The sequence below is a fragment of the Oratosquilla oratoria genome, chromosome 17 (genome assembly GCF_046742065.1).
Source record: "Oratosquilla oratoria isolate Oo_2021 chromosome 17, ASM4674206v1, whole genome shotgun sequence".
In the NCBI taxonomy this organism is placed as follows: domain Eukaryota; kingdom Metazoa; phylum Arthropoda; class Malacostraca; order Stomatopoda; family Squillidae; genus Oratosquilla; species Oratosquilla oratoria.
The window spans coordinates 15,314,044-15,329,043 of record NC_134793.1 but is presented as its reverse complement, the minus strand read 5'-3'; positions in this window follow the sequence as shown (position 1 = coordinate 15,329,043).

Sequence of the window (15,000 nt, the reverse complement as noted above, 5' to 3'; positions counted from 1 at the left end):
CTGACTTACCGACTGACTGAAAGACTGACTGGTGACCGACTGACACACACATACACATTTATTTTCTCACACGCCCTCTGCTCTTCTTCTTCCCTATAAATAATTACCCATTCTCCTTAAAACTTTGTCCACGTTTGAAAGAGGAAAGTTGTCGAGGTAGTTTCGAGTAGTTGGTCGGTGTTTAGAAATTCTTTGAGTGTTTCTTCCTTCCAAGAAGAAATGCCTCTCTTAGCAAATGAGAGGCCTCGGTTGCAAGTCGTTTGGTTTGGTTGCGGAAAAAATCAGATAAACAGACAGACTCACACACACACACACACACACACACACACACACACACACACACACACACACACACACACACACACACACACACACACACACACACACACACACACACACACACACACACACACACACACACACACACACACACACAGACACACAGACACACCAGCTTTCCCCACAGAATAATAGACGTTTGGAACAAGTTAGATGAAAATGTGGTGTGTGCAAAAACGATACACGAATTTAAAAACAGGCTAGATAAAACGAGATATGAAGACGGGACACCACGAGCATAGCTCCCCTTCCCGTAAAATACAACTAGGTAAATACAACTAGGTAAAAACACACACACACACACACACACACACACACACACACACACACACACACACACACACACACACACACTAGGTATAGATTGAAGATTAAGAGACAGGATTCTACAAACGTTCCTTTCCTGTATACTACAATTAGGTAAATTGCATAAATACACACACACACTGACACACAAATCATCATCATCATCGTCGTCGTCGTTATCATCATCGTTATCATCATCATCATCATCATCACCACCACCACCACCACCATCAACAACACGGAGATGTGAACGTGACTTGACGTCATAGTTGTCCGACCAATCAGAGGGACACATTTGTCCCGCCAGACTAGAAAAGTCGCGTTGTTCACGCTGAAGAAGCAAATGGATCATTCCGTGAGACGCCAGCGTCTTCACCAACATAAAAATAAAGAAAAAAAAAACAATCTTACGGAAACTGTACAACCGAGATTACACTTATCACCGGACAAATTCTTTTTATCGGAAATTAGATTCATTCCTCATATTTTCCGTTCCGCCTGACGCGCTGGCCAAGATCGTAAATCGCATTTCTACCTAATTATTCCATGATCTTAATTTCTTTGTGGAAAAATTATTCGTAATATGATATATATATAAGTTACCTCGAGGCGAATCACTGAGCAAACAAAACCAAAAATGGAAGGAACGACAATAATGAAGAAATGTACCCAAGGAAAGTACACAAAATTATTTCTGGTCGCAGAGGAGTCCATAAGAAGTAGAATGGGGTAACGGTCGATCCTTATGACGTTCAGAGAATACGAAATAGCCTGAAGGTGGTCGGAAACAGGTCGTAAACTTGGTGTGACTGGGGCTTAAACTAACCCTTTGTCAATGAGGCTTAACAAAGGTTGGAGGAGTTTACAGCGATGAATAAAATCACCTGACGGCTGTCAGAACGATAGGAAAATGTCAACTTGGCAGTGCAATGTAGTTCAGCTAGAAGCTTTAAGATTCGTTTAGATAAACACCCAAGCAAGATGCTGTAATGCCTGCCATTAATTTTATATTATTTATTTATGTTTGTTATTATTTGTCTGCTTATTATTTTCTTATCATTTATAATTATTTCTGTTAATTTATTATTATTTGCTTATCATTTATTAATAATCTGTCAGATTATTATTATTTACCATATACCTGTTTGTTTATTAACTTTACTTATTTATCATTATCTATCTGTGAATTTATTATTATTTGCTTATCATTTATTATTATTTATCTGTTAATTTATTATTTAATATATACATGTTTGTTTATTAACTTCACTTATCTATTTATTTACTTTATTTATTTTCATGTTATTATATATCTATTTATTTATTTATTTATTTATTATTATCATTTTCTTTTTTACATCCGACCTAGTCATGGACCAAAAGGTCTCCTGTCAGCATGCTCCTCCTTTGTAATCCTTTGGTACGGAAGGGGATTGATCCTGGATAGACCTTATTCCTATTGTCAAGTGAATAAAATCACCTGGCGACAACCATACTAAAACCTCATTGACACGAGGGATGTTCTTGTAGTATCTAGTGTTAGCTGTAAGTTAGCTTACCCAGCAAGTAATAGAGGTGTTTAAGTGGATCAAAGGTTTTAACAAGGGTGACGCAAACAAGGTCATCATATTAAGACAACAGGGCAGGACTCACAGTGATGGATTTAAACTGGATAAATTTAGATATAAGGAGGAACTAGGCAAGAATTGGTTTACTAATAGGGTGGTCAACAAATGGAACAGACTTAGTAACCATGTAGTGGGCGCTGAAACTATCGGTTGTTTTAAGAAACGGTTAGACAACTTTACGGATGGGGATGACAGGTGGTAATAGACAAACTACCTAGTGTAGGCCTCATGGTCTCTTGCAGTCTCCTTCATTCTTATGTTCCTATGTAAGTATTGACGCTAGGATACTTTCATGCTGGTGTACAATGCTGTCAGCATGATGCGCTGCTGCATTTGGTTCAAATACTTTCCTATCAGACGTTTCGTTGTTGACCTCTCGTTACTTTGGCCAGATGTTTAATCGTTTATAATGAGAATATGAAAACTAATTTCCTTTAAATAGTTTGACCAGGGCAGGCCTACAACACGAGGGCGATGATCCACGTGATCTCCAAAGGCTCAATTCTACAAGAACGAGTCTAAAAATGTGCCGCTCACAGCTGCAATGAGGTCTGTCACATCAATGAGGTCTGTCACATCTCCTCTCCGACGTTACAAGACAGACACGTCTGGTTCGATACTTTATTTGTGCTCCAACCTGCACCAACGATTATACATCACTTGAAAAGCTGTAATAAGCGAAACGTCGTACAAATAAAGGCTCCGTCCTCATATGGTGTTTAACTCGTCAGTCTTGTCGGCAGCTGCTACTTTCATGAAAATTAGACATCAACTCACGCTCTAGGGGTCAACTATGAACGAGTTTACAAATAAGGCACCGCTAGAGGGTTTAGTGTACAAGCCCCTGACACTGTCGGCTAACTAGAAAACAATACCAACATATACGGAATAGGTTAATACAATGGTCAAGGAAGAATGACAAAATTGAGGCCAGCGTGGACTCGACTGTAAGGTCCTGGGTTGATGGACAGTTTGAGCCTTCTCCGAAGAAAGCTTTTGGAAAATTAAAAACTAAAATAATGATCAAATTGACAAGCCATTTTTCCAGGACCTTGACAAAACAAAATTACTCATCAACTTTACATGCCATTTTTCCAAGACTGATAAAAATATATAATATTAAAAATAAATAGAAAATACTTATCAACTTTGCACGTCATTTTTCCAAAGCCTTGACAAAAGAAGAGAGGGAGAGGGACAGGGAGAGGGAGAGGGAGAGAGAGGGAGAGAGAGGGAGAGAGAGGAAGAGAGAGAGAGAGAGAGAGAGAGGGAGAGAGAGGGAGAGAGGAGGAGAGGAGGAGAGGGGGAGAGGGGGAGGGAGAGGGGGAGGGAGAGGGAGAGAGGGAGAGTGAAAGGGAGGGAGAGTGAAAGGGAGGGAGAGGGAGAGGGAGAGAGAGAGAGAGAGAAAGAGAAAGAGAAAGAGAAAGAGAGAGAGAGAGAGAGAGAGAGAGATATTATAATGGCTTGAGTTACGTATTTCATCTCTTATCACCCCTCTCCCCAAACACGCATCACGACACTGATGATTAATAAATGTTATTTCCAGAAGGGAAGGAACGTATTGTTATCGATGTTCTTGTTCTCAGAGCAGAATCCTTGTTCCAGAGCGCCAGACCATGTCCAACGTCAAGAAGACTGTTTGTTATTGTTCCAAAGGGTTTCTGGCTTTCCGTCGACAATTACTTGCTCTCAGTCCTCTTTGTCTCCTCTTCAATATTTTGCTTTGTTTCGTTTCGTCTTTTTTTTTTCTTATGCGTTCGTTCATTCGTTTGGGACAATGTTGATAACGAGGACTTTGATCAAATGGTTCGATCCTCTTTACAGACAGGTTATTAGTCTAGTCACAATTTCCACAAGCCCTCAAGTCAAGACTTTGTTAAGTTGTTTATAAATAATTCCCTGTTGTGGATGTACTGTACCTTGCTGCTTTGCTTCTGACCCGGGATGTGGGTACAAAGAAAACAAATGGATGGTGGATGAGGATGGAATGGATGGGAGTGGATGAGTGTCTTGACCGACTATGTCACTTATAAGGATGAAGAAGTCACGGGTATACAAGAACATAAGAATGAAGAAGATTGCAAGAAACTATAAATAAAGAATTTCACCCTCACCCGCTCACTCCGCATTTCTTCACTGCCAAGTGAATTACAGAACTACAAAAACATCTTAGAGTACTCCGCTCTACTGCTGAAGTTAAAGAAACTTTCAAATGAAAAAAAATACTCTGAATAACTTAAATTTCATTTTCAATGGCGCAGTGCAGTATCTGAGTCAAGTTAACTCTTTCTTTGTTGTTACTGGCTTCTGCATGCTCTCTGACTGGTCCTAGCGATTTTATTTACACGAAGTCAACGTCTTACTTCGCAAGGACAGAGTCATGTTGACAATGAAAACGATATCGACCGTTGGAGATTGTCTTCCGACATGACGTCATATCGCTTCTTCCCTCTTTCTATTTATCGTAGATTCTTGAGCTTTATATTCTGTTCCGTGTTGTTCAACCTTTTCTGAAAGCCCTCAACAGCTGTGAACGGATGCAACAGTATCGACTGTCACCACATATGTGCTCCAGGAACATTGTGGTGTTGGTGTGTGCTTTACAGCTCACGTCAGCTTGAACAAGAAGACCAGTAATCTTTGCCCGGTCACAGGCGTCGCCGTTGCGTCTTGCTGTTGGCTATAGCAAAGTCTCTCATATGATCCATTAGACTCAAAAGATTATGAAAGTATTTCAAGCAGGGGAAGATGGTGGTTATTACATAAAGTTCCACCTATCGCCAGGTGATTATATTAAGCTAATTGAACTTGCCCATTATCTGACTGCATCTGGTGACACCGACATTATCGACTCATCGAGCTTAAAGCTCTCTCGGTGGAGTTCATTAATTTCATTCTGGCTGTCATCTGATAGCTTTATTCAATTATGAGGCTTCACAGCATCGAAGATACTCGAATGACCCGTTTGTCCCGAATGGACAAATTTAATGATTTTCCACTGCTTGAAAACCAAGTGGTTTTAGTCAGTTAAAAGAAATCTCCACTGATTAAAAGAGACACACAATCACTATCACTCACTCTCTCTCTCTCTCTCTCTCTCTCTCTCTCTCTCTCTCTCTCTCTCTCTCTCTCTCTCTCTCTCTCTCTCTCTCTCTCTCTCTCTCTCTCTTCTCTCTCTCTCTCTCTCTTTCTCTCTCTCTGTACCCACCCAACCACTACCGCAGGTTGTAATTCTTTCAGTAGCATCTAACTCTCTTTCATGAATCAGTAAAGCTGTCACATGCGAATACCAGACATCTTCCATTAAGGTGATTTCAATATACATTGCATAGAGTGGCAGCCGACTCCCCTTCTCCTCTCCCACCCTTCCCCCTTCCCCTTTCTCCTTCCCTGTTTCATTTTCCCCTTCCCCCATCTCTTCTCGCCTTTCCCACTTCCCTTCCCCCTTACCTTTTCTCCTTCCTCCTTTCCTTTTCCCCTTCCCCAGTCTTTTCTCCCCTTCCTCCCTTCCCTTCCCCTTCCCACTTTCCTTATTCTCCTCTCCCCTTCCCCCTTACCCTTTCTCCTTCCTCCTTTCCTTTTCCCCTTCCCCTTTAACCCTTGTTAAAGACCTTGACCCATTTGAATACCTCTATTAAACCACCCCGTACTCTTCGTCTTTGTTCTGTTCGTCATCTTCGTCTACGTTTCAAACTTCGGTCGTCGTTTGAGAAACGTACCAAAGATTAAAATGTCGACAATTGACGCCATCTTGGTCGTCGACGGACGACGCGCCAAGATGTTGACGACGACGACGACGACGACGACAACGACAACGACAACGACAACGACAACGACAACGACAACGACAACGACAACGACAACGACGACGACGACGACGACGACGACGACGACGACGACGACGACGACGACGACGACGACGACGACGACGACGACGACGACGACGACAACAACAACAACAACAACAACAACAACAACAACAACAACAACAACAACAACAACAACAACAACAACAACAACAACAACAACAACAACAACAACAACAACAACAACAACAACAACAACAACAACAACAACAACAACAACAAGAAGCAGCCTCGACTTTCCATCAACAACTTTCTCCCCTTATCGTCCGTCCATCTTAATGATTAATTAAGTTTATCTTATCTTTACGTGCGATCATTCTGCTGTTTAAGAGATTATTTTCTGTCATCGTATCAGATTTTAAATAATATTAGGTTCCATGGTAATATCTAATTGGTCTCATGATTTCATCCACGAGACTGCTGATAAGCAGGTTTAAGGAATTGTCTTCCGCTCTCTCTCTCTCTCTTCCTCTTTCTATCTTTCTCTTCCTTTCTCACTCTTCCTCTCGCCCCCTCTCTTCCTCTCTATCTATCCTCTCTTCCTTTATCTATCCTCTCTCTTCATTTCTCTCTCTTCCTCTCGCTCTCTCTCTTCCTTTCTCTCTTCCTTTCTCTCTCTCTCTTCCTCTCACTCTCTCTTCCTCTATATCTATCCTCTCTTCCTTTCTCTCCCTCTCTTCCTCTCTCTTCCTTTCTATCTCTTCCTTTCTCTCTCTCTCTCTCTCTCTCTCTCTCTCTCTCTCTCTCTCTCTCTCTCTCTCTCTCTCTCTCTCTCTCTCTCTCTCTCTCTATTTATCCTCTATCTCTAGCTTCGGTATTAATCTTACAACTCCCTCCTTTTTCCTCCCCCCCCCATTTTCCCTTTTCCCTCTCCCCCATCCCCTTCCTCTTGTCCTCTCCGTCTCTCCCTCTCCTCTTCTCTCTCTCCACCTTCTCCCACTCCCCCTCTACCTTCCCCCCCTTCCTTGTCTCCCTCTCCCTCTCGCCCACCCTTCCTCGTTCACTTCTCCTTCCCCCCCTTCCTCCCCTCCCTCCCCTCCTGCAATCCCCAGCCTATTCAACTCTTAACACATCCATACGTAATATACATGTGATTCGCCATAATCTTGGATCACGTGTTGGGCTCGTGATCGACAGCTATTACCCTCCCGGATCAGAGTTCAAATTCATATATTGCTCGATATATAGGTAATAATGTGACCTTCCACGCACACACACATACACACACAACTCCTTGCCCACCAGAGTTGGAGTGCCGACTCCCAGTCCACTGAATTGTGTGTGTGTGTGTGTGTGTGTGTGTGTGTGTGTGTGTGTGTGTGTGTGTGTGTGTGTGTGTGTGTGTGTGTGTGTGTGTGTGTGTGATTCATCATGGTCTTGGACCACGTGTTGGCCTCGTGATGGACAACTATTACCATCCCAGAAGAGAGCTTAGAGCTCATATATGACCGATCTATGGGTAATGTTGTGACCTTATACATACACCCCAACTCCCCGCCCACGATAGTTGAAGTAACAACTCACAGCACAGCAATACTAAAATTATTTCAGCCCTGGGCGGAATTCGAACTCGGACCGCCATAGTGCGCCGTCGAGTGTGTTTGTGCTCGCGTTTGTGTGTAATTCACCATGGTCTTGGATCACGTGTTGGACTTGTGATCGACAGCTATTACCATTTCGGAAGAGAGCTCAGAGCTCATATATGACCGATCTATGGGTAATGCTGTGACCTGACACACATACACACAACTTCCCTTCCACGAATAGATAAATGAATAAATAAATGAATTATGTATACGAGAGAGGTGATATGGTCCGAAGTTGGTAGTGGTCGACGCGTATCCTAAGGCTAGCGAGTTCGAATCCCGTAAACTGACTTCTATCTGCGAGGAACTGCAGCCTTTCCCTCATGCCCACTTATCCTGGCTCCCTTCCCTTCCCGGTGGTACGTTTCCTTATATTGCTCTTGTCGCCAGGCTATTTCATTCACCCCCATGGCACCCCCCCACTCCCTCCTCCAGTAGTGAAGATCTAGGCTCGTTTTACACGTATCGACTTTTCGCCGTGCGCCGTCCACGACACGACGTCGTGCTTCTAAAACAAACATTGCTATCTATGGACGCCTTCACACATGGTCGTGGTTGTGGTGCGTGAAAGCGTCCATTGACACGACGTCGTGTCGTGGACGGCGCACGGCGAAAAGTCGATACGTGTGAAACGAAGCTGACAACCTATGTCGATTAACCCTTTGGTTACCTGATGACACTTTTTCTGACATTTCTTCTGTCACAGAATGAATTTGCTGATTCTACTCCGGTTTGCTTTTTTGTATTAAATGATTAGTTTATAAGAGCTTCCTTAGATACACTGGATGAATGTGACACCAATGTTCTAAAGTATAAATAAAGATTAATAAAATAAAGAAAAATGATCAAAAAGAATAATAAAGTAATATGAATAATAGAATAAAATCAAAACATCAAAATAGAATAATAAGATTACGATACAAGATGAAATAGAATAAGACCAAACAAAATAAATAGATAAACAATGATGAATGGATTAAAAAGGATAAATAAGTGAATAGATAAGCAGATAGACAAATAGATACAGATTTAGGAAATGGATGGGTAGTGTAGAAGACGATAACCTCGTTGACTGGGCTACGTGACCTAGCCTAACCCCTCAGTTCACCCCACTACCTGGGCTATTTGCCGGACCCAAGCCGGGGTCACAGAACTTGCACATCTGTTCCATTCTAGCCCTTAATAAATCTAACACCTCTGTGGGCTAGCTAGCTAGTCCGCAGCAAAGAACCTAGGAAACGTCTTAGAACTTACCTTTGGTGCAATATAAAGGGATTTGTCCGGCAGGTGTGTCTTGCTCTTGAGGATTTCTTTGGAAAGAAGTGAGTTTTGGGAAAAACGAGCCTGGGGGCTGCACAAACGGTAAATGTTCCGCCAAGACAATCGCATATTACGTTCATGTATTATAATTACAAAATTAATATTTAATTTTCTAATGCTATATCGCGTAGTTGGGCACAGCTGAACAAATACTGCACACACGATATAGGCTAAAAAAGTATAATAAATTGTCTCAATTAACGAAGAGACTGAACATAAGAAAAAAATGAGAATCGGATAGTGTGACATATCCCGTTTTCTTTCAATCCTCAAGCCACTTCCATCACTGGCTAATAAAAAAAAAAAACACTTTAACACAAAAATACTCTTGGTCACCACACGATTGATAGAATATTTCTAGAAGGACACCGTGGTCCTTTTAAAAGCACTCGGAGGACTGGATTTCACGCACAAGAAAAAAAAATCACAGATCTTTTGACAAAACACCTACACTCGGCACAAACCAATTCAAAACTAAACGGACGGTCGTGTCCGATTTCGTTCTCGTTATGAAAGAAAGCCCTTAAATTGACTGAAATTTGATCACGGGATTCAAGAGGCAATGGTAGATGTACAGCAAAAGCCAAGATTATTTTTCTTTAATTACATGAGAAAGACGAATTTCACTTTTTCATTTTGCAAGAGGATTAGATGTTCCTTAGACTCGTTTCTAATGGTAGATGTAGTAAACAATAGGCATTTGTCACTGTACAACGAGCCTAGAGCTGGTTTTCTCTAATTGCATGGGAAAAATATGACAGATAAATTTCCCTTTTTTTTTCTTCTTTGCTCAAGAGGGTTGGCTGTTTTCTAGTTTCCTTTCTTAAGATATATATACTTAAGTTCCTTTCTTAAGATAGGATACATAAGATCCTTGATTGAGGGCAAGAAATAATCGTGTAAGACAATACATTGCAGAGTAAACGAAAAAAAAATTACGTCACTAAAACAAACTTTTACCAAACCTTGCATTAGCCAGAATAAAATCCACAAGGTTGTTCCCAGATCAAAGTGTTTTCCTTCAACTGAATCAAAATCCTCTGCGGCAGATTGAAGTCAAGCGTTTAACATTGAAACGAAAGGATTCATTCATTGAGGTTGACCCATTGATGTCTCAAGAAACTCCCTTCAAAGGGGAACATAAGAATGGGGGAAACTGCAGGAGACCATAAGGCCTACACTAGGTAGTTCCATGTCCCTTACCCTATCCATAAAGTTATCTCATCTTGTCTTAAAACAACCAATTGTTTCAGCGCTTACTACATGATTACTAAGTGGCTGTGAATTCGTGTGCGTGTGTGCGCGTAATAAGATAATATCTAAATCTTACGTCTTTACGTACCCAAGACTTCTTAAATCTGCCATTTCGTTGGATGGGAGCACTAGTTCTCCTGGGTTGGTATATAAATTACCCGGTGACCTAAACTATATCCACCACTTTCACCTCAGTTACCGTGTAAGGGCGTGATCTATAAACACCACAATTGTATTTTTTTCTTTGTTCTAATCATACCACGTACACACTGAGCTACAATGGTGCAATTCTTTTCAGGTTAGCTGTTTCAAAAGCCTCATGATAATTTCCTTTTCATGTTCATTTTATTGCTCGGAGAGCAATACATCAATCGTGAACTGTTTCTAGTATTTCTAACAAAATAATCAAAGAAAGCTTCTCAGTGGTTGAGGCAGACATCTTTGACAATACTCTCCCCTCTGCTCGTCACTGAAGCCCATCAACACACTAATTTTAACTGAAAATAATCATCTTTATAAATGGCGGGGTACGTTGAGTAGTTTCATAGAGTGATTTGAAAATAACCCTAAACTTATAATTAATTATTTACTAGGTAATGGTCTTCCTCTTTTTTTTTTTCTTAGCTGTCACACGCAGCCTCGATGCTTTGTGACTAATTGGTGCAGCGTTGGATTAATAATGTTAATTGTGTTTGTGTACACATTAATATAAACGTATATATGGGATGCTCTTCCGGCTGTGATCCTTTTGTTGTAGTATGAGGTCAATGCGATACTATTACGGAAATTTATGTACATATAGAGTATATACAGTATACACACACACGCATGTATATTATATATATATGTATATATATATATATGTGTGTGTGTGTGTGTGTGTGTGTGTGTGTGTGTGTGTGTGTGTGTGTGTGTGTGTGTGTGTGTGTGTGTGTGTGTGTGTGTGTGTGTGTATGTGTGTGCGTGTGTGTGTGTGTATGTGTGTGTGTGTGTTTTCTTGTAGACATACGAGGTTGAAGTCTAAAGAGGATTCACTGTTGATTATATTATTGTGTGTAGCTTCAATACAACGCACAATCTTTTTATCTTCATAGCTAACGTTTCTCAATCATTTTTCAATTGTTGCCGACGTTTCGGAACTTCCTGGTTCCATCTTCTAGGCGATCTATGGTCTATGGGAAGACCATCCGCACGCTCGGGATCGGTAGTTGTAGGGGAGGAAGAGATGTCTGTATGAAAATGAAAAGATGGTTGTGTACCAAAGAGGGCTATTGCCACCGAGCGATTTTTAGGGATATTTATTGCGTAATGTCGTGGCTTAACCCTTTAAACTCCGATGACAAGATGTCTTGTCATTTGGTCGAATATAAAAAAGAAATCAGAAAACACCAAAATGTTTGATCAAACACCAGAAAAATATGACGTCAATCCTCGCGCTGTCAAGCCGCATCAGATGATATTCGGATGTACGGGCCGGCGCGAGGCCTACCATATATGGTTTTTCGTATGTACACCACACGCGGCTGACATGAGTTGAATGGGTTAAGAGGGGTGGGCAGGAGACTTGGAGGCGGAAATCAATATATGTGAGGTTACTATACGAATATTTATTCATCTTAACCGCAACCAACAACAGTTAGAAAGCGAGTAGGAGGCTTAGTCGTAAGGACAGATGAAAACAATTGGAAAGATTTTTAGTGGTAGGTAAACTGAAATGAGAAGATGCAATAGGAGAGAAAGTTAAAAATTAAATTAATTTCAGTAGAAGGAAAAGCTTACGTAGATGTTTGTGTATATAGTCGTGTTTTTGTTTGCGATATGCTTGTGTGTGTATGATACGCATAGAGGGTTGTTTCATCTAAGCGGGTGTACATTCAGATTGATAATTAAAGGACGAGACATATCCTGGATCCAGCCGACGAAATAGACTTCCATTTTGCCGCCCAGATAACAGATAATAGTATATATATTCAGTTGAGTTGTGAATATATATTAAAAATGCATACAACATGTTTCCAGAAAAGTTAAACTAAAAGTAAAATTAGAATTAGAATCTGATGTGCAGGGTCTGCGGTAGTGTTATTTATACTCCGAGTTGAGATCATTGGTGTTCCTTTGTGAAGGGGTCTCCTCTGATTGGCTGTCATGGGCCAATAGGAGATACGGGTTACAGGAGTTCTGGGACACCTCTCCTAATGCTCGTAGTTGATTTCTCTGGGCTTAGTCTCTTCACTGAGGGCAAGGCCTCTTGATAGCGCAATTGGTTAGATCACTGTCCACTTGTTACACATCAGCTTGGTTCGAGTTCTCAGCCCGACAGCGTATCAGGTTCCGAATATGCTTACATCGAGCTCTCGTTAGTCTCGATTGTGTTTGCAAGGAATTGAAATGGAAAAAGTTAATGTTGTTGATAAGATGAAAACGTGTGTGTGTGTATGTGTGTGTGTGTGTGTGTGTGTGTGTGTGTGTGTGTGTGTGTGTGTGTGTGTGTGTGTGTGTGTGTGTGTGTGTGTGTGTGTGTGCGTGCGTGTGTGTGTGTGTGTGTGTGTGTGTGTGTGTGTGTGTGTGTGTGTGTGTGTGTGTGTGTGTGTGTGTGTGTGTGTGTGTGTGTGTGTGTGTGTGTTTTATCTAGTATAGCGTTCAGTCTTTCTGATTCTAAACTGATGTGAACTGCTGCACCACAAGAATGATTAGAACAGAAAAATAAACGAAATGATAAAGTCCCACAAAACAAACCGTGATAGAACAATGGGATGAAGCTATCAAGAGGCGGGTTTAATTGAGAGGAAAGCAAAAAATAATCGAGCAAATAGACCTTGGAACATTGTTCTCGTGGGCGTAGATGCTATGTTAAAACACTTCAAAGATTTGATTGGTTTGTTCGGAGGATCGACAATAACTCAAGTAATATGACGCAGTCCTCTCTGCCTTGCTCTCACTCTTTTTCTCGTTCTTGCTCTCTTTATCTCTCTCTACCTCGGTCTCTTTCTTTCTCTCTCTCTCTCTCTCTCTCTCTCTCTCCCTCTCTCCCTCTCTCTCTCTCTCTCTCTCTCTCTCTCTCTCTCTCTCTCTCTCTCTCTCATTCTCTCGCTCTTTATCTGTCATTTCATCTATAGAATTATACACAATAGCTTATATTTAATATATAGAACCTAGTGTGTATTCAGTAATATTAGTATGAAGTTTTATATATATACTATGATATATAATGTAAATGTATATACAATAATGCCTTGTGAATTAATAACAAAACACGATATCTCTCTTTAAATGACAGTTTCTATTTCAGAGGAAATTGTATGACTCCCTCTTGCATTTATTTATTTGCCGATTCATTCACTTTGTTATTTACTGATTTGTTTATTTATTTATTTAATAATGCGTTGGTTCATTTACTAATATGCTTATTCATGCGTTTGTTGATTTGCATATTAAGTAATTCATTTATTTATTTACAGTATTTGCTTATTAATATTTCTAATTATCTCTTCATTTGTGTATCTATTCATGTATTTATCTATTCATTCATTTATACATTTATTTTATCTATTCATTCCGTTTATGTAAATATATACTTATTCATTTATTTATCTATTTGTTAATTAGTTTCTCTATTTGTTCTTGGAGTAATCTTCTCTCTGATACAATTCTTGTTAAATTGAATAGCCGCTGACGTTCTGACAATCTGTGTATCTGATCGCTCAAAATTGCGGAAGACCTTTTTTTTTTTCCTCATTGTTCAATGTGGAACAGAAGTTTCCGATATTCAGCTACACAGATCGTCAGAACGTCAGCGGCAATTCAATTTAACAAGAATTTTAGCTATTTGCTTATACTGCATATTCCAATGGCTCTTCCTTTTCAAATATGTGGATAGTAAGTAGACCAAAGGTATTTAGGATTACGTTTAAGAAAATTAATTCTCTTTCATTCTTTCTTTATAATTACCTGTTACAATTTCTCTAAGTTCTCCTGATCTTGTGTTTTTTATCTTTTATTTTCTATTCCAATGCCATAGCTTCCAGTCACTCCATGCTACCTAATGATCTTGTATCTCTCAACTACATGAAATGTAACAGATCTCCTTTACATATTTATCTCCTCAAGCTGGGAGGAGCAAATAGGATGGGATCGATTCCTTCCTTTGAATTAGTCGATTACAAAGGCGATTACAAAGGCGGAGCATGCCGACAAGAGACCTTTTGGTCCATAACTAGGTCGGATGTGAAAAATTTATAATAATGATAAATAAAAAAATAAATGAAAATTTATCAAATAGATAATGATAAATAAATTAAATAAATGCATAGGTATAGTTAGATAATAAACAAACAGGTAAATAGTAAATAATAAAAAATTGACAGAGAACTTATCTGTCTTGGTACCATAATATGTACATAACATAATAATGAAGGAGACTGAAAGAGACCATAAGGCCTACACTAGGCAGTTCCATGTCCATTGACATTCATCATCCCCATCTATAAAGTCATCTAACCTTCTTTTAAAACAACTAATTGTTTCAGTGCTCACTACATGATTACTAAGTCTATTCCATCCATCAACCACTCTATTGGTAAATCAGTTTAGAACCGCACCTTTAAGGTTCCCCATAACATATATCTTGTGAGGCGATAGATCTTTACTAAGAAATCCAAAGACTTTTTCGTTAATAAATAGATGTGGGGTTCGGTAGCGTTG